A 21,498-nucleotide genomic window follows, 5' to 3' on the forward strand; every position below is an offset into this window, starting at 1 on the left:
TGTTAAGGGATGTTGGGTTTGTTGGCCCCTGTCTGAAGGCTCTAGAGAATAAGCCCATAGGCTGAACTGATAAACAAGCTATGAGGAATGTCACATATAAAGGCTGGATAACAAATTGTCTACTCGATATATCCAGTATGGATGGCTGGATATCATATGCTGGGTAAGATCCTCAGAGGAGGGCAACCTATGATAGGCACAGCCGGCTGGATAAGAGATGGGCTACTTAATGAAGTTCCGTGATGAACTTTAAAAAAATCCTTGATCATTTAACATCCTGTGCTTACTTTAGGAGCATGGGGACATAAATAGTTTAAGATTATTAACATTGTTATAACTTAGATGATATGTGAGGCATTGTGCATGTCATATATAAATCTTTTTTCTAAGAATCAATAAACTGTGAATTGCTTCGCTTCTCTCCACACAGTGTTTGTGTGTATATGATATCGTGCCACTGACAGGGTTAATTTAATTTGTTGGGAGTACCTTAAAATGATGTTGCATTATATATAATGTTCTTTCTGCACCTATTCAAATGATTATGTGAGTTTTGTTTCTCATTCTATTAGTGTGGGATGTCACCGTATTGATTTGAATATTTTGACGTATCCTTAAACCCAGGGATAAATCCCTTTACACATGTATGTGTATGATACTTTAAATGTGTTGTTGAATTCATTTTGCTTGTGTTTTGTTGAGAATTTTGGCACATATGTTCATCAGGGATAATGTTCGATGTTTTTCATTTCATGTCGTTTTTAGCTTTGTTATGCAAATAAAGCTAGCATCATAAAACAACTTTGGAATCTTTCACCCCCTTCAAATTCTTGAAAGTTTTGGGGAAGAATTGGTGAAAAATTGTCTACAAATGTATGGCAGAATTCACCAGTAAAGTCATCTTGTAAACTTTTTCTAGTTTGGGAGGTTTGGATTACTGATTTACTCATACACACTTTTGATGTATTTAACTTTCTAATTTCTTCTTGATTCAGTGTTGGAAGACATATGTTTCTGGGGATCTGTCTTTTGTTCTAGGTCATTCAAATCGTTGGCTAGTGGTAATCTTTTATGATGCTATGCACCTCTACAACATCAGGAGTAATATCTTCTCTTTTATTTCTAATTATATTTGAGTCTTTATTTTCTTAGCCAATCAAAACATTTGTCCACTTTATGTTGAAATGAAACAGACTTAGGTATAATTTTTTTATCTTTTCAATTGTTTCTCTTGTTATTTTCTTTGCTCCCATTCATTCAAATTTCTTCTTTATTCTTTATGTTTTCTCCTAGATTTTTGATGTGTAAAGTTATGTAGTGTGAATCTTTGTATTTCTTTTATTATTAAATATTATTTATTTACTTATTTATTTCTTTATTTACATATTTATTCATTTATTTATCATTGAATTATGCCATTAACAATGTGTCAATCTGTGGTGTATTGCACAGTGTCCCCGTACAAGCATATATTTCTGTGCCTCTTAAACGTTACTTCACGATATTTAACTTACTGCCCTGTGTCATACAAAGGAAATTTTGAAAACATCTATTTTTGTATATAGTGGATAAAATTTATAAATATACAGCTCCCAAATATATCCTCTACCAGTCACTTTCTGCAGTAAACATAAGATTATTAAGTAAATCTGCAAGTGTGTTTCAGTTTTGTAGATGAAATCATAGTGTTCACATCCAAATTTTTTTTTAAGTTCTACATATATCATGTCATGTGTTATTTTTCTTTCTGTTTCTGGCTATCTTCAATTACAATGACACTTATTGGAGCATCCATTTTGCTGCAAATGTCATTGTTTTATCATTTTTTTATTGCAGAATATTATTCCATTGTGTAAATACAGCATAACTTCTGTATACTGTTATCTGTTGTTGGACAATTAGGTTGCTTCCATGTCGTGGCTGTTGTATATAGCACTGCTAAGAACATTGGGGTGCAGGTTTCTTTTTGAAATAAGGTTCCCTTTGATATATACCCAGAAGTGGGATTGCTGGATCATTTGTTAAGTTTATTTTTATACTTTAGAAGTATCCCCATCATGTTTTCCACAGTGACTGCACCAAACTACATTCCTACCATCAGTGTAGGAGGGATAACTTTCTCCAGAGCTTCCCCAGCATTTATTGTTTGTGGACTTTTGAATGATGGCCATTGTGACTATTGGGAAGTGATACTTCATTAGAGTTTTGAATTGTCCTTCTCTGATAATGATAGTGAGCAATTTTTTTCATATATCTGTGTGTCATTTGTATGTCTCTATTTGAGAATTGATTGTTTAGTTCTTCTGCCCATTTTCATATTGTGTTTCTTGTTTTTTTATGTATTATTATTATTAGGTTGTATGAACTCTTTATATTTTGGAAACTTAGCCTTTGTCAGTTGCATCAATTCAAAATATTTTCTTTAAAACTCTAGGTTGTCTTTTTGCTTTGTTTGTGGTTCCATTTGCTGTGCAAAAGCTTATAAGTTTAATTAGGTCCCATTTATTAATTTTGCTCTTATATCCCTTACCTGGGTAGTCTATTCTAGGAGATCATTGCTGAAATTTATGTCAGAGTGTTTTGCCTATATTTTCTCCTAGGAGATTTACTGTGTCTTGCCTTACCTTGTAGTCTTCAAGCCATTTTGAGTTTATTCTTGTGTATGGAGTGAATGATTTTTCTAGCTCCATTACTCTGATGCTGATATCCTGTTTTCCCAACACCTGTTGGTGAAGAGATGGTCTTTTCTCTGTCATATTCTTGGCTACTCTGTCAAAGATTAGTTCAACATAGGCATTTAGATTTATTCCTAGGCTCTCTATTCTGTTCCATTGGTCCATATGCCTGTTTCTGTACCAATATCATGTCATTTTGATTATTGTAGCTTTACAATAGTGTATGGAGACCTGGTGGTTTATTCCTCCAGCCTCTTTCTTTTTCTTTAATATTTCTTTGGAAATTATGGATCTTTTATGACCCTATGTAAATCTTAGGATCATTTGTTACAGTCCCAAAAAGAAAAGTTTTGCATAATTTGATAGGAAATCCCATTAAGTCTGGGGATTGCCTTTGGATGTATGACCATTTTAACCATTTTGTTTCTTCCATTATGAGATCATTGGGTATCTTTTCAATTCTTTTTTGATTTTCTCAATCAAAGTTTTCTAGTTCTCCATGTATAATTCATTCACCTACATGGTCAGATTTATTCTTAAGCATTTTATAGTTTTGGGTGCAGTTATAAAAGTGGTTGTCTCTATAATTTGTTTTCCTGTTGATTCAAAGGTAGTGTAAAGAAATGTGTCGGAGCCAGCCGACAATCGATCAGGTCCAGAAACCTGTGCTGCAGGACTGAGAAAAGAAAGACAAGACTAAAGACAAGACTAAAAGGTGGGGCTGAGAGGGTCTCACTCTAGCCCGCAAGATGCTAGGTCAAGAGTGGACCTCGAGTTTATTTCCAGCAGTTAATTTATATGCTTTTAACCCATAGGCAACGGTATCATAGGCAACGGTATTGTTTTTATGATCTATTAACCATAGGCAACGGTATCGTAGGCAACGGTATTGTTTTTATGATCTATTAACAATGTGTACTAAAATCACTAACTTGTGTATTGTTACATGCATCATTATTGTTTATAGTTCTCATCAATCAAGACTAACCGTTCCCCAAGAGCCAACATCATTAATTACGGTTATTGTTCCTCTAGGCTAACATCGTGACTTGTGTATTGGTAACTCAGGTGATTGTTACTAAGATCACTAACTTGTGTGACTTGTGTATTAGTAACTCAGGTGATTGTTACTAAGATCACTAACTTGTGTGACTTGTATCTCTCTTTCCAGAAGCCCCTGTTCTTAATAACTCAATGGCACCTGAGAGCCTGACGCCCCGCACTCTGGGAGTTTAGGCCCAGTTTCTGTGCTCGGCAGCCCTCAGGTCATGAGTGGCCCCCCGCAGAAATGCAATTGGTTTTTTGTACATTACTCTGAGTACCTTGCCCAGTTCCATTTTTAGCCTAAGTTTTTTTTGTGAAGCTTTTACAGTTTTCTCCATATGGTGTCATGTCTGCCTATCATGACAACTTTACCTCTTCTTTTCCAGTCTGTATCCTTTTATTTCTGTTCCTAGCCTGATTGCTGTGACTAGGAATTTCAAGACTATATTGAATTGAAATTGTGAGAATGGGCAACCTTGTCTTGTCTCAGGTTTTTGTGAGAAGTGTTTCAGTTTTTAACCATTGAGTATTTTGCTGGCTATATGTTTGTCATAAATAGCTTTCATTATGTTGAGATATGGTCCCTCTATGCACACTGTGATAAGAATTTTATTGCAAATAGGTGTTAATTTTTATCAAATGCTTTCTCTGCATCTACTGAGGTGATCATGTGGTTTTTTGTCCTCTCTGTTATTGATATGGTTTATCACAATTTATTGATTGATTTGCATAAGTTTAACCACACTTGTGTTCCTGGGATGAACCTAACTTGACCATGGTGTATGATCTTTTTTACATGTTGTTGGATTCTGTTTGTTAATACTATCTTAAGGGAATTTACATCTATGTTTATCAATGATATTGGCCTGTAGGTTTCTCTTGGGGTAGTGTCTTTGTCTGGTTTTGGTATCAGGTTGATGTTGGCCTCACGGTGTGAGGTTGGGTGTACTCTCTCCATATCAATCTTTTGGATGAGTTTGAGGAGGACTGGTATGGATTTTTCTTTGTATGTTTGGTCAAATTCCCCAATGAAGCTATTTGGGTCTGAATTTTTGTTTGCAGAATTTTTTTATTTTATTAATACTTCTATTCCATTTCTCGTAATCTGTATCTTCAAATGTTTAATTTGCTCTTGATGTAATACTGTTGGGCTGAATGTTTCCAAAATCTTGTCCATTTCTTCCTTGTTATCCACTTTGTTTCCATACAGTTGTTGATGGTATTCAGTTATGATACTATGCAAAATTGTTTTGCTCTTTTTAGTTTCTCCATTTTCATTTCTTATGTTATTTGTGTTCTCTCCATTTTCTTGTTGTTGAGACTGATCAGAGTTTTGTCAATTATGTTTACTATTTCAAAAAATAGTTTGATTGATTTTTTCTTTTTTTTAATGTGTATTTCAATTCTTTCTTCTTTGATCTTTCTAATTTCTCTCTTTCTGCTGACTTTTGGTTTTCTTTGCTCTTCTTTTCATGATTAGTTTACATAGAATGTTAGATTATTTATTTGAAATTGATTTTCTACATTGAGGAGGGCCTTGTCACTATGAACTTCCTTCTTAAGCATTCTTTTACTGTATTCCATAGACTTTGTGTAGTGTTTTGACATATTTCTCAGGATATTTTTTAATTTCTTCTTTTACTTCTTCATCTCCCCGACTTGTTATAGTACCATGGTGTTTAATTTATATGCTGTAATTTTTTCTCCCTTTTTATCTGTGAAGGATTTCTAGTTTCATGCTATTATACTCAGAATAGTTGCTTGAAATAATTTTTATCTTCTTAAATTTGTTGAAGCTTCTTCTGTGCCTGTGTACATAATCTTTCCTAGAAAATATTCCATCTGAACTGGAAAAGAATGTATATTCTCTTTGGGGAGGAGTTCTGTTTTGAAAATATCAACGAACTCCAATTATTTTATCATATATTTTTGTATCTTGGTTTCCTTATTAATTTTCTGTCTGAAAGACAAGTCTATTGATGGTAATGGGGAGTTATATTCTCCGACTGTGATTGTGTTCCTATCCATTTCTCCCTTTTATCTATTAGTATTTGTTTATGTATTTAGGTGCTCCTATTTTGAGTGCATATATCTTAATGAGTTTAACAACTTCATATTTTATTGCTCCTTTAATCATTGTGTCATGTCCTTGTCTATCTTTCTCTGTGGCCTTTGTTGTAAAGTCTATTTTGTGTGAAGTCAGTACTGCTAGTCCTGCTTTCTTGTCATGTCCCTTTGCATGGAATATACTTTTCCATCTTCTGAATTTCAATTAATCTGTGTTCCTTTTACTAAAGTGAATCTCTTCTCTGCATCATAATGTAGAGTGTGTTATATTATCCCATCTGACAATATATATCTTTTGATTGAAGTGCTAAGTCCATTAATAATTGTGATAATTATTGATAGACTGGTGTTTATTTACATTTTGAACTTCATTTCCCAGTTGATTTGATATTTCCTTTTTGTTCATTTCTTTTTCTTTTTGTGGCTTGATAAGTTTTCTGTTATTATCTTGGTTTCTTTTTGGCTTTGTGACTTCATTGTAAGATTTTGAATTATGGTTACTCTGTTTTGTATGTATATTGACATATTACTATATCTTTTTATTTTAACTGATAGGAATAGAAATTCTAACCCCTCCTATAGAGAACAGAAACAAGAAGAAAATTCTCTGTATTGTTCTGTTTCACTCTCTGACCCATAAAAATTTTGATGTCCTGTTTTACAACATCATGTTTATTCTATTGTAATACATTGTAGATATTGCCAGTCTAATTATGCCTTTCTCCTTTCCACAGCATCCTGCTTTTTGTTTCAGAGTAAATATTACATTATTTTTTTGTTGTTGCTAAATTCTTTTAATATTTGCTTTTGTGGAAGTTATTTATCTCTCCTTCTAATCTAAAGGATATCCTTGCTTGATAAATTATCTTAGATTACAGGTTTCTTTCATTCAGGATTTTGAATACGTCTTGCCACTGCCTTCTGCCTGTTGTATTTGTGTAAGAAATGTGTTTCCAAATATAATATATATAATTATATATATATGAATAGAATATATAAAAATGAATTTAAGAAGTAAGGGGAAAATGTATACGTTAAAAAATAGAAAATATTGATGAAGGAAATTAAAACTGATCCAAAGAAATGAAAAGATCTCTTATGTTAATGATGTGAAACAATGTGGTTGAAACAACCATACTACACAAAGCAATCTAATTTAGTGTGATACATGTAAAAGTACCCATGAGATTTTTCCATTAAATAGAACAGATAATTTCAAAATTTATATGTAACCACATAGATCATGAGTTGCCAAGATAATCTTGAAAAAGTGTATTAAATCTAATAGTGACTAGTTCTCTGATGTTAAACAGTCCAACAAAGTTTTAGTAATTTAAATAACATGATACTGGCTCAAAAACAGACACCAATCAATAGAAGAGGATAGAGCAACCAGATATAATCCCTCACACCTATGATCAATTAACCCATGAAAAAGGAAGCAAGAGTATAAAATGAAGAATAGACATCTATTCAATAAGTAATGCAGGGGAGACTGAACATGTAAATGATAGATTAGAATAGTTCCTCAAATTGTATACAATCCATAAGCAGCGAATATCTTTCTATTTATTTTGTTTACTTATATTTCTTGCACCTGCAATTTATAGGTCTATATTTAGTCCTTTTATTTCACTTAGCAAATGTATTCCTAGTTTATTCCTTGTGGTATAAATATACACACAATATTTTTCCTAATATCACTTTCTTATAATTTGTTGTTACTATATAAAAATGCAACAGATATTTGCATATTGATTTTGTATTCTGCCAGTATACTAAGTTTGTTCATTATTTGAAACAGCCACTGGAGGAGTCTATGGTTTTCTGTCTATGCCTAATTATGTCATCTGTAAAAATTTTGCTGCTTTTTTACAAGTTGAATGCCTTTTATAATTTTTCTTGACTAGTTGTTCTGGCTAGGACTTCAAGTAGTGTAATTTAGTACTTGTGAGAATGAGCTACATTTTCTTATTAATGGACCGACCAGGGAAAAACCTTCCTGTATGTTAACACTGAAGTTGATGTTAGTCATGGATTTTTCATATATGGCTTTTATTATGTTTAGTAACATTCTATTTAAAGTGAATTTGTTAAGAATATTTTTATAAAAAAGTAAAGATCAGATCTGTGAATAATTTTCCTACTATTTTGAGAAAGTTGTTTTTGAATTCTCTGCTTTTTAAGGGATTGTATCACATATATTGATTTGCATTTGATAAGTAATATTTATGAATTAGGACTAAACCCAGCTAAACTATAGTTTACAGTACTTATAATATGCAATTAATTCTGGTTGCTAATGTTTAGTTAGAATGGAATGTACACATAATGAAAGAAAAATTTACATTGTAAATTGAGTGTACATTTATTTATTTAAAATTTTTTTCCCTCATTTTGAATTTGGCTTATGTTTAATGGAATTTATTTCTAAATAAAGAATATAAATTTTGGTAGAACTGGATCTTCTACGGTTTACTGATACACAACGTAACTATTATTTACAATTAGTGAACAAAACACTTGCCTTAAAATGCCGTATTTTACTAACAATATAAAGTGTTTCAGGACTGAGATACATATTACTTCCTAAAATGCATTACTTGGTCTTTTCCACCCCAACACACATATAAAGTTATTTCTTAGTTTGTTGATTGTTTGTTTGTTTGCCCCTTAATGGAGGCACTGCTTATTGAACCCTGGATCTTGTGCATAAGTGTATTTATGAACATCATTTTGGAATACTAAACAAAAGCCACAAGAGTATGGATTATAAAGATGACAAGAAAATTTATTCCTTCTAGGGACTGAAAACCCTTTGAGTGAAAGAATAGCAAAAATACATATTTGTAAATATACAATAAGATTTTCTCTTTTGTAATTTTAGAGTAGAATATAAAATTACATTTGTTTTACTTATAGAACTGAATTACAATTTGAAACAAAATTTCCGCCCCTTGGGATTTCTTACATTTGATTCATTATTTTTATCTAATTATTTACCATTTATTTATATACAAAACAAATAAACTGATATTTATTCTGCTCATGTTCTGAATATAGAGCTACTTATTATAAAGTACACAGAAAAATACTTACTTCCATTTCCAAATCAAATTATGTTTCACTTTAATTACAAATGATATTGAAATAGGTATACATATTCTGTACAGGTTTTACACAAATTTAACTTTAAATTCCAAAACTTTAAATTTATTTTATATTTTTTGTTCATTATTTATACTCTGTTCAACCATGTGGTATAAATTTCTGTACAAAAGAATGGAGATTGGTTTAATTTCATAGACCCCAAAATTAAATTATTTTAAAAGATTTTGTTGGGAAAATTTTTGGAGATCACACTGTAAAAATAAATGTACTATATATTTAATTTTAACTGGATGAATGAGAAATAATCACTGACTGGAAGTTACACTTGAGTTGCTGGGAGACCAGTCGTTTTGTGATGTCACAGCTACTCAAGTTGAGAACCATTGAGAAGGCCTAGCAGTTTATCTGTGCAGGACTGCAAAAGCACCATTTGAAGCTGCAGTGCTCAAAATCATGCAGATTAGAAAAGTAGCTGTAGAAAAAGTTATTTGAGATGGCACATATTTCTTCAAAAATTCAAGATGTGTCTCATAAAATGGACCAACTGGTTTAGGAAACTCCGGTAGATCTCTATTGTGTGATCAAACATTCTCTGAGGACTTGGACGTGAGGTCTATGATTGAAGAAAATGCTTTTCAGACTTTGTCTGAAGAATCCTTGATAAAAACACCATGTTACACACATTGTGTTTCTGAACCAGGTGAATATAATGATTTTCGTTCTCTGACATTTCCAAGAAATCTCTGGAAAATGGCTGGGAGTGACCAATTGAAATCCATCTGTTGGGATGATAATGAATCTTTCATAGTGATTGATGAAGATGTCTTTAAGAAGGAAGATTTGGAAAGATAGGCCCCTTTCAGAATATTTGAAACTGGAAGAATGGAAAGTTTACTTAGTCAGCTTAACCTTCATGGGTTTAGGAAAGTGTGGCAGAATTTTCAAAGGTCTGCTTGTCTATCTGACTTTCTGACAGAAGAAAAAGAAGTCTCTGTTTTAAGAAAGGTATTCAGAAATTTTAGTTACCACTTGGTAACTTACATATAAAATTTTATTTTGCACATCAGTCAATGGTAATATAAATGTAAAGCTAGATTTTCAAAATTTTATAAATCTACTAAGACTAAAATAATTTATTTTTTCTAAAAAATGAGGACAGTGCCTTAAGTAGTCTAGATGATGAGAACCTATGCTTGCAACAATGAGTCTTTCCAGAAATCTAAATAAAGGTATTAAGGCTGCTTTTAAAAAGTGACATTCACCATTAAAGCAATTGTTAACTTCTTAAATTTGATCAGTATACTATTTAAATGTGTAGTTTCCAAATAAGGAACTTCAAAATGTCGTCAGCAATGTTCATATTTTGATGATATTATCTTTGCATAGTAAACTGGGAATCTGAGGTTTTATAGGTTAGGATTATTGTAGTCTTGTATTATGGTTTAAAATATTACTAAAATGTTTATCATTTTGTTGTAGCTGCATTTCTATCATAATCCAAATTTTAAACGAGGCTTTCCCCAGCTTTTAGTGAGAATAAATAGAAGAGTTGGGATTAAAAATTCTTCTCTGGTGTCTTCATTTGCTGAAGATTTCAACAAGAAGCACTTTAATGCAGGGGGCAATATGGATAATCATAATTCTGTTTTTGTGGCTGACACTAATAGAGAAAGTGCATTTTTACCTTCTGCAATTTTAAACATGTCTCTAATAAGAAAGCCCTCTACTAGCCACATAATTGGTGGTACAACTACCCCGATCAGAAGTGATTTTTCTCCTCTGTCATCAATGTCAGTTAGACCATCAGAAAAAATTGCAGTGGATCAATGAGTTATTTTAAATCAGTTGACCACTGTCCACAGGCACTCTCAAAGCAGCTACATTGAAACAAATGGCCGTGTGGTGAACTCCATCTCAACTACAACTTGTACTTCTCAGTACAGCATCTTCTGTCCCATACAGAGCAATTATTTTGGACTGATGTTGGAGCCTTCTACTTTTCCAAATAGATATCACAACATATCTGCCAATGAAATTCGTTTTCCTAAACTTCAACCAGGGATCAACCCACGCTTTCCAGTGCCAGTGATAGCTGGTACATCAGCTACATCTCTTTCAAAGCCAACTCATCAGACATCTTCAGTTTATGAATGTCATCCTAATTACAACTGATCTACCAGAGGACTACCAGATTATACAGGATAACAAAGATTGAAATTGATGTTGGCATATGTTGACAAATAACTGCAATTTTCTTATTTGAACAATAAACATAGATGCGTACCTGTATTTTCCTTATTTTTTTAAAATATAGTAAAGAGTTAAATGAGAGGCTAAGATACCATTAAAAGAGAAAAGTAGATATTTGATTGTTATGATCTTTTTATTGAACACTATGGGAGTAAATTTAAGTAATTTCTTGTAAGGAGGAAGAAAAAATGGAAAAATTTGGAAAAAGAATAAAACATGGAGAGAGGGAAAATTACTAATTGGTTTCTGGTTCAACCTGGAAAGTATGAAATGTGTTAAGTTTGGATAGGTTGGACAGTACATAAATGCTGGAACCGGCCCAGGGATCGTGGTCTATTATGTCATCCCTGGAATCAAAAAGGTCAAATTATGTAGTCTTAGATGGCACATACAGCATGTGGTAGAATTAAAGAAGTAATTTTATCTATGGTCTTCTTTGTGCTGTTCTCAAAGCATTCCAATTGGTGCTTTCATTTCCTGCACTCAAGAGTCTACACTACATTTTCTAGTCAATAATTTACGTTGCTTTTATATTCCAGCCAAAGACAAACTTGCATCCTCAGGGTGGCAGTTAATGCCTTTCCAAATGTAAGCCCACAAACTCAACATAGTTTAGTCATTTCTTTATAAATCTGGCAACTGACTACCTTAGCATATCTTTATGTTTCACTGTATCTGGAGGTACATTAAAGGAAATGCTTGTCAACAGTGTTAGTTCCAACCTCAATACTTTTACTCCAGCTCATCCTTGGACTTTGGTTGTTCTCCTTTTACCTACTTAGACTATCCCGGTCTCAGCACAGATACCACCTCCTCCAGATGTTTTCTGTCTCTCAACCTCTCCTTGTGTAACTTGGATACCAGCACAGTAAGCACAGCACATGCCACAGGATGCATTTTAGTATTTAGTGAGTGAAAAATACCTGTTGACTTTAAGCAAAATTTACTTTCCTGAAACAACAGAACTCTCATGATTTTCAAACTATTTCATTATGGTACATACTCTTCACCACAAACAAGCTCTTTTCATAGCCCAAGGACTAATCACTCAAGACAGTAATTGGAGGTAGGTACAGGAGACAAGTTATTATTTTCTTCTTAATTAATGCCTCCAGAGGCCTAAAATATTCCATTCTCATTTGCTGGATATTTTCCTGTCTCTTCATCACCCACCCATCCCAAAATAGCTGATACTCTTCCCCATACCAATAACTATACTGACTACCAATTAATTTGCTTCTTAGAATCAGAGATTTGTCCAGAAGAGAAAGTGCCATTGCAAGTATTTAATATAGGTTTATACACCCCACATATCTTGTGCCCCTTCTAACTTTCACACAGGATGTATATAAAATGTAATAGCCCCTTGGTTGGTGTGGTCGTATTCAGTAACCAAATTGCAATCTACAATGTGTGGACTAGAAGGAGGTGAGGGTGGTAGAATTAAAAATTTGTCCAACTGCAAGAATACCAAATTTATACTGATATTAGGAAATATAAAATATTCATGGAAGTCTTTGACTATTTCCCATTAATTTAAAATAAAATGTGAAGCATTTTCAGAATTGGAAATGCCCTAAATTGCTGGAACAATTGTAGGCAATGTCAAGGAGCCTACTTCTTCTGCTCACAATGATGCAGCCAGTGTCAGCTGATAAGACTGGAATGGCAGATTTGAGTTCTGAAAACATGTCACCTGTTGTAAAGAAAGCCTTTGATAACCTGGAGAAAGGGCAAATGGGCCTGGGTGAACTCTAGCAACATGCCACCAATATGACATTTACCAAGAGAAGGATAGAGACCACTTACAGCTGGAGAACTGTGTCTGCACAGCAGTGGTTCTTCCTATAACAGAAACATCAAGCTTTAAGATTGTCAGCAAAATTCTGATGGTGGCTATGTGGTTGCTTACATTAGCATTCTGGGGTTCAGATGGGCTGGTTCAGCTACTTTCCAGCTCTCTTATCAGACAGTGGTTCTTACCGTGATCATCTTAACAAGGTTCTATGCTGATAAGTCAAAAGTTACAGTTTACATTCAAAGTGAGAAATCCTAAAGAAGAATCTTGTTTGTCCATCTGTAGTTTTCTACCTGGGAAAATCTAGACTATTGGCAAAACTACAAAAGTAGGCTGGTGCTTTGAAAACTTTTCTCTGAGTTCTGCCCACTGAATTCTTCCCACTAAATACTACAGATCTCTGTACCACTGTGTGTGTGTGTGAAGATGGATTGTTAAGCAGTAACTAACTTTGTCTTAGTTGAGTCATCAGTGAATTATTCCTCTGCATCTGGCAGAATCTCTGTGAATTAAGAGTTTCATTGAGCCACCAGATTTTCTTCCGATCAGGGAGGGGTAGATTATATTTCTCCCAGTATACTAATTGTTACATGTTCATTGAATCCCAAGCTGATGCTACGGCCAAGCCCCTGAACCCTTGAATGGGATTGAGGCATATACATTCTCCAGTCCCCAGAGCCCAGCACAGGACTGTATCACCTTTTTAATTTAAGCTTATGTCTGATTTATTTCTTTTAATTCTCATTGTTGACACAACTTATTTTGGCTTTGAACACACTTTGACTAATTTATATAGTCTGAACAACTGACTTATTCCCGTTCACCAAGCAATTGCAATAATCTTTCTTCCCTTGGTCTACCTGGAACAGAGTGAGCACACTCATCATTTTGAAAGTAGTCCTCTGTCCTAATATTGCAGAATCTTTACACTTGCTTGCCCAGCACTTGAGCAAGAATGTTTGTTGTGGATCTCAGGGATTATCCTCACATTCCCTTACGCAACCATGAGAAAACCCCAAATTGTTATCCAAAATCAAGTCTTGTCAGTATTGCATTCCCATTGCAAAACAGTTAAGAATTGTAAGAGTTCTGAGATTTTACCATACTGAGATTTTTAGCAACCTAACATGTTCTTTTCTTACAGATGCTGTCGGGGAGTTGAGACCATCGGTCAGAGACAGTGAACTTTATCACTGACAGCAAGGGCAGCCAGTTTTAAATTTGTATCCATTCCCTAATCTCAGATGAATACACAGAGTGAAATTTTGATGCCTACAGAAGCACTGGTCTGTTAACATGAAGAAATTTTTAGGCATGGTAAAACAATAATTTTATTCATATCTTTATGCATAATTTATTATAATCACTTATTTATTAGTATCTTTAGCTTGGTTAAGTATATCATGTCTCAAGTTTACTTGCTGCAAAAACAATCATGAGAAATGACAAGGGAAAAAATGACCATTGACTTTCCATTTTCACTTTCGCTTTTATTGAGATATAACTGGCATAAAACATTGTGTAAGTTTAGGTGCACAGGATAGTGATTTGATTTATAACTATCATGAAATAAATATCATAGCAACTTTAGGAAGAATTCATTATCTCATTTTGCTAAAATTTTAAAGAAATACAATTTGTCTTTTGGTTGTGCTGAGAAACCTTATGGTCTACTCTCTTAACAACATTGATATAGAACATAATGCATTATTAATTCTAATTTTCATGTTATTACTTGGCATCCCTAGAACACGTTCATTTTATGGCTGGAAATTTGTAGCTTTTGAGTGCAAAGTCAAATTCTCCTTTTCCAACCCCTGCCTCTGTTAATTACAAATATAATTTCTTTTTCTATAAGTATCTTTGTTTGTTTTTGAAGTGTACTTTAATCTATAACACTGTGTAAGTTTCTCCTTCACAACATACTGTTCGCTATTTTTAATAAATTTCAAACTGTTCACCAGGATATATCTAGTTACGATATGTTGCTATGTAAGTATATTTCATAGTTTTTGACTATTCCCCATACAGTATATTTCTTGTCCCTGATTCATTTAATTTGCAACTGGAAAATTTTCTCTCTTAATTTTCCTCAAATTTTTCTTTTCCTCACCCCATTTCCGTCCTTCTTGTGAACAACCTATTGCTTTCTATGTGTATAACTCCTTTTCTGTGTTCTTATTTTCATTTATTTAAAATTCAAAATGTGATTAAAATCATTCAGCATTTGTCATTCTCTTTCTGACTTATTTCACTTAGCATATTACAATCTTGGTCTACCTATTTGTTGCAAATGACAAAATCTTATTCTATTTGGTGCTGAATAATAACCCATTGTATTTTTATGTGTGTGTGTGCATATATATATATATATAAATATAGATAAATCTGTAGTTAAGATGGGTAAATATATTATAAACACTCATCTTTTTATCCATCATCTTTGATGAACAATTAATTTGCTTCTATATCCTATCTATTGTGAATAATGCTACAGTGAATATAGGGTTGAATTTATCTTTAGTAATTAGTGTTTTTATTTTCTTGGAATTAGTATCCAGATATGGAAATGTAGAATTATATTTCATTTTTTGTTTTTAGATAAATCTCCATGTTGCTTTCCTCAGTGGCAGCACATATTTCCATTCACTCCAGCAGTTCATCAGGGTTGTTTTTCTTACATCCACACCAACACTTATATTTGTTGTCTTTCTGATAATAGTCATTCTGACGGGAGTGACATAAAATCTCATTATGTTTTGGACTTGCATTTTTCTGATGGTTAGTAATGTTGATTGGTTTCATGTGCTGTTGGTAACATTTCCCCCACTGTATATTCATTTTTTCTAATGGGCTAAATGATCATAACTGTCTGATTTCATTTTCAGGCATTATTTGTGTTCCATTATTCTGTTTGTTCTGTGCCACTACCATAATATTTTTATTACTGTAGCTTTGTATTATAGTTTTAAATTAGGGAAAGTGATACATCTTCTCTGTTCTTTGTCAAATATTTTGTGTTTATTGTTTGTTTTCTTTCTTTTCTTTTTTTTTAGTGACTTCAACTCTTTTGTGTTTAAATGTAAATTTTAGAATTATTTCTTGTAAGTGTCTGAAAATGCCTGTGGTATTTTGTTAGGCACTGAATTTAATTTGTGTATTTTCTTGGCTTATGCTGTCATTTAAACAATATATTTTCCTCATCAATGAACACAGTATGTCCTTTCATCTGTTTGCATTATCTTCAATTACTGTTATAAATATTTTATAGTTTTCTGAGTACATGTCCTTTACCACCTTGTTTGGATATATTTGTTGATTTTTTTTTGTAATGCAACTGTAAATGATACAGTTCCCTCACTTTCTGTATCAGTTAGCTTTTTGTTAGTGTGTAGAAATGCAAGATTTCTGTATGTTAATTTTACATTCGGAAATTTTACCAAATGTATTGATAAGCCTTACTAGTTTTGTGGCACCATTTTTAGGATTTCTGTTTAAATTATGTCATCTGAAAACAGATACTTTTACTCCTTTTCTTAATTACCTATATTTTACTTACTTTTATTTTGAATAGGTATGGCTAGAATTTCCAATACTATAATTAATAAAAGTGGTTAGAGTGAGCATTCTTGTCTTCTTCCTGCTCTTATTGGAGATTCTTTCAGCTATTAATCAATGAATGTCATGTTAGCTAAGTTCTTGTCATATAAGACCTTAGATTTGTTGAGGTATGTTTCCTCATGCCCACTTTGAGGAGAAATTTATTCATAAATAGATACTGATTTTGTCATAACATTTTATGGCTCTACTGTTGTGACCATATAAATTATATTCTTCCTGTTTTTAGTGTGGTGTTACATACTGATTAATTTGCGGGTATTGAATCACTTTGGCATCCCTGGAGTAAAATGGACTTAATCTTATTGTATAATCCTCTTAATGTATTGTTTGACTTGCTAACAATTTAATGATGATTTTTTCATCTATGCTTATTGGTAGTATGTAACCTGTAATCTTTGAGGTATTTGTTCCTGTTTTAGTAGTAGTGTGATACAGAAATTTGGGGTAGGAAGCCTCCCTTCCTCTCGAAATTTTTGGAATACACTGAGAAGTATAGGTGATAGCTCTTCTATAAATGTTTGGCAGAAATCATCTCTGAATCTTTCTAGGCCTGGAATTTTGTTTCGTGGGAGATTTTGTTTAATTACTGATTCAAATTCATTAGTGATAATCTGTTCATATTTTCTTTTTCATTCCATCCTATAGATAAGTTCTTTCTTAGAAATTGTCCATTTCTTTTAGGGTTTCCATTTTACTAGCATATAATTTGCTGTATCATTATATGATGCTTTGTATTTCTTTGATATTAGCTGTAACTTCTCATTTATTTCAGAGCTTATTAATCTGTACCATCTTTTTTGCTCATGTGCCTGGTTAAAGATTATCAACATTATTTATCTTTCAAAATCCATTATTTAGTTTGATTAAATGTTTCTGTCTTTAATCTTTATTTTATTTAATTATGTTCTGAACTTTCAGCTGTCTTTCCTTCTACTAAAATGATTGTTTACTATTTTGCTACAACTTTTGTTTGTAAGAATATTTTTCAAGAGAGACATGTTTCTTATTTGTATAAGTGGGATTATTTTGCTATAAGCATCCCTATTAATACTGCTTTTGTTATAACCCATGGATTTTGTTTTTGTTGTCTTTTTTTCATATATTTTTTCTTTGATTTATACAGCAATCCAGTTGTTGTTAATAATGTATGATTTATCCTCCACAGTTAAGAATTTTTCTCAGGTTTTTTCTTTTAGCATATTCCTATTCACTCAGATTCCATTAGTTTCTTCTCAAAACAAGGAGAAAAATAATAAAATTTATACAAAAATCTGAAACACCCAAATTTTCTAAATTTATATTTAAAAATGAGCAATGCTGTGGGTATTATCCTCCCTGAATTTATAACATAACACAAAGATACAGTAATAAATGCATCAAAATATGGCACTTAAAGATACACATAGATAAATGGAACAAAATTAAGAGTCCTAAAATAAACCCTCACACATATGGTCAATTAGTCTAATATGAAGTATACAAGAGCATACAATGGAAAAAAAGCAGTCTCTTCAACAAGTAGTTCTGAGAAAACAGGACAGTACATGTAAAAGGAAGGTGTAAGAGCACTTCCTTCCATAGTATACAACATAAGATAAAAATGGATTGATTTCCTAAATGTAAAGCCCGAAATTGTACAATTTCAGACAAAGAAAAGCAGCAGAACTGACTTTGAGATAAATCATAGCAATGTTTATTTTTAATATGTCTCCAAATTAAAAAATAAAATGAAAAGTAACAATTACAGTTTTTAGTTTACTGAGGAAAAAATAGATGTACTATGGGATACAGGGATTCTACTTATTGTATATGTGTGAAGTGCAAAACCTTTTGCAGAGCAAAGGAAACCTTCAACAAGAGATATGATAACAGACAGAATAGAAGGAAAATTTTCACACAATTTAACCAACAAGACGTTAATATCCATATTACATATATATAATATTAGACTCAGTATTTAAAAAACAAACCTCCAACTTAAAAACAGTTGAAAGATGTTAATGGAAATTTTCAAAATAAGACTTGTGGATATTTTTCATGCACATACCAAGAAACATAATGTTCCTATCCATGTGGTAAACATAAATGAAAACCAGAATGAAATATAATCTCACAGCAACCAAAACGGCTATTAACAAAATGTCTACAAATGACAAACTTTAATAAGAAGGTTGAGAAGAGGGAGCCCAGGTACACTGTTGGTGGAAAAAAAAATGATGCATCCACTATTATAAAATTGTGGACAGTGCACAGAAAACTAGAAATAGAAGCATTATATGTTGCAGCAATTCCAGTTTTTGGTATAAATCTGAAAGAAATGAAAACATTAACTTAAAGATTTATTACCCACAATGTTCTTAACATTATCATTCATATTACCCAAGGAAAGATGTACAGTTCAACTGCCCATCAAAAGATGATTGGCTGAAGTAGATGTGAGATATAGATAACATAATAAATAATTAGTCATTGTCATATTAAAAAATAAAATTCTGCCATTTGGAACAATATGACTGGACCCAGAGAGTGTTGCTTATAGGAAAATAAGTCATATGGAGAAAAACACTCTATGTTGTCACTTAAATGAGGAAAATAAAGATATAAGAAAAATAATCACAAAAAAAACAGGAACAGAATGATATATATATGTGTAGTGTACCAAGAAGTGGTTTCCTGTGGGGACAGGGAAGAAGGATGGAGAAGACAGAAATGTGCAAGCTACTAGTAATAAATTAGAGAAACAACAGGGCTATATTTACAGCACAGAGAAATATTTTAATAATTTAATTGATTTTAAAGAGAGTATAGGGATATATTATAGTAAAATGTGCACGTAGGTGGGAAAAACGTTAAAAAATTAATCCCAGGAAAATCAAAATATTTTGTAATACTCTGATATTAAGGGAGGTGATTTATTCACTTTGTTTACTGTTTTCATAATGTCCTTAGTAGAATTTAAGCTTTTAATTGAAAAAGTATATACTTTAAAAGTGACATAAGTTTAAACAATTTTTGTCTCTACCCTTACATCTACAGTCAATAAAACGTTCACATCTCAACAAAAAAACACAACACAAAACAATACCCTGGAACGCATGTGAACAGGTAATGTTTAGTTGACTAAAACACACAAAAGAGGCTGAACTGAAGGAAGAGCAGAGTTGGTGTCTGCAACCAAGGCCCCCTGACTAGGTTGTATGTGTCATCAAGTTCAGAGAACCCAGTAGAAATGGTCTCAGTGGTTCACACAGCTTCAGCCTCCAACTGCACCAGTACTCATGGTCGCATGTAACTAGGAGGGAGCCACAATGGAGACAGAAATTCCATCCTTCAGACACTCAGACATTCATGACAGTGTCCCTACTCCCCATTCACAGTGGTGGAGACAAGATACCTTGCAACACTGGACATAGCAAAGGCACTTGCCTGATTCCAAATATCCACCTGTTTTTACACATTTCCTCAATGTGTACACTGAGTCTCAAGGGATATCAGATAAAAGGAAGGGTTCACCGTCCCAGTGAGAACAGTGACATCAACTACCAGAGATGTCTAAGAAGTGACAATGAAAGCACATCTTTTATCCAGACAGTATCTACAGGAAGGTGCCATTTTGAAATATCAGTGGTAGCTCAGGTAAGTAAAACCAAAAATTGTGCAATATAGCAAACTACCAGAAAACAAAAGCAAGGGCTCCAATTCACAGTTTGTTATTAAGTGTCATCGCAGCAATAATTTGTGAAGATCATGACCAATCACACTAACTTTATAGGGCACGCACACACACAGATACACAGACACAGACACAAACACAGACACAGACACACACGCACATGCACCTGAGCACACGCACATACACATAATGTCATCCATGCAGCAAACAAACATAAAGTCATGGTACATCGCCATATAACTAATAGAGAATCCAAATAGGTGACATACAGAAATTCAAAACAAAAGAAATACTAAGAAAGCATTTTAATGAACTCAGGAATAAATGAAATGATGATAAGGAATACATTACCAAAGAGACTGAAACTATAAAATTACCAAAAATTATTGGAGGACAATGAGAACTTAATAAATGAGATGAAGAATGCAACAGAAAGCATTGGGGTAGAGTGTCTTTGTGGAAGATAGATTAGCAAACTCACCAATACAAAACTAGAAATGATAGGAGAGGGCAGAGATTCAAGATATTAAAAAGTGTGTAAATTCTACAGTAGCCATCAGACTTCATCAGGAAGTGCACATTACAGTGGAATCCTGGAGGGAGTAGAAAGTTAGAAGGCAGCTGATGGTTTATTTAAAGAAGTAATAGTTGATAACCTCCCAAACCTGTGTAAGGAACTAATATACAAGTACGTGAGCCAAGAAAACACCAATAACTTTAAGACAAAGGGACCTCCTTTAAGATACGTCATATGCAAATTGGCAAGTCAATGACAGAGTAATATTTTAAAGGCAGCCAAAAATAGTTATGATAATCTACAAAGGAAACCCATTAGGCTATCAGTAGACCTCTGAGAAGAAAACACAGGCCACGGTAAATAACATTAAATTTCAATCATCTAAAATAAGAAATCACTCACCCAAAAATACTTACAGAGTTATCACTTAGATATAAAATGAAAATAAAGACTTTACCAGAAAAACAAACCTGAATGTGACAGAAAAACAAAACTAAGAAACCTTATAAGAGGTACAGAAAAGAAGTCTTCTAAGAAATATAAAGTGGCAAAAATGGGCAAAACATTGACCAAAATCCTAAGGAGAGACCACGAGAAATTTGCATCTGTTCATTTGGGTATGTTTTTAAATGCTATTATACCAAATGGATTAAAGAGAGAAAAATAGGAAATCAGGGGCAATAAATATAGATAATTAAACTGGTAACATATTCACAAGAGTAAAAGAAATAATTAGAAATGT

General features: G+C 32.8%; 1 long non-coding RNA gene across 1 annotated transcript; it reads left to right on the plus strand.

The window, feature by feature from the left end:
• The first annotated feature begins 9,433 nt into the window (after positions 1-9,433).
• On the plus strand, positions 9,434-10,452 carry LOC140693930 (uncharacterized). The gene is made up of 2 exons (XR_012069648.1): positions 9,434-9,597; positions 10,377-10,452. It is a non-coding gene; the product is annotated as an uncharacterized lncRNA (long non-coding RNA).
• The last annotated feature ends 11,046 nt before the right edge of the window (positions 10,453-21,498 follow it).

Source organism: Vicugna pacos, unplaced genomic scaffold (genome assembly GCF_048564905.1).
Source record: "Vicugna pacos unplaced genomic scaffold, VicPac4 scaffold_20, whole genome shotgun sequence".
Lineage (NCBI taxonomy): Eukaryota > Metazoa > Chordata > Mammalia > Artiodactyla > Camelidae > Vicugna > Vicugna pacos.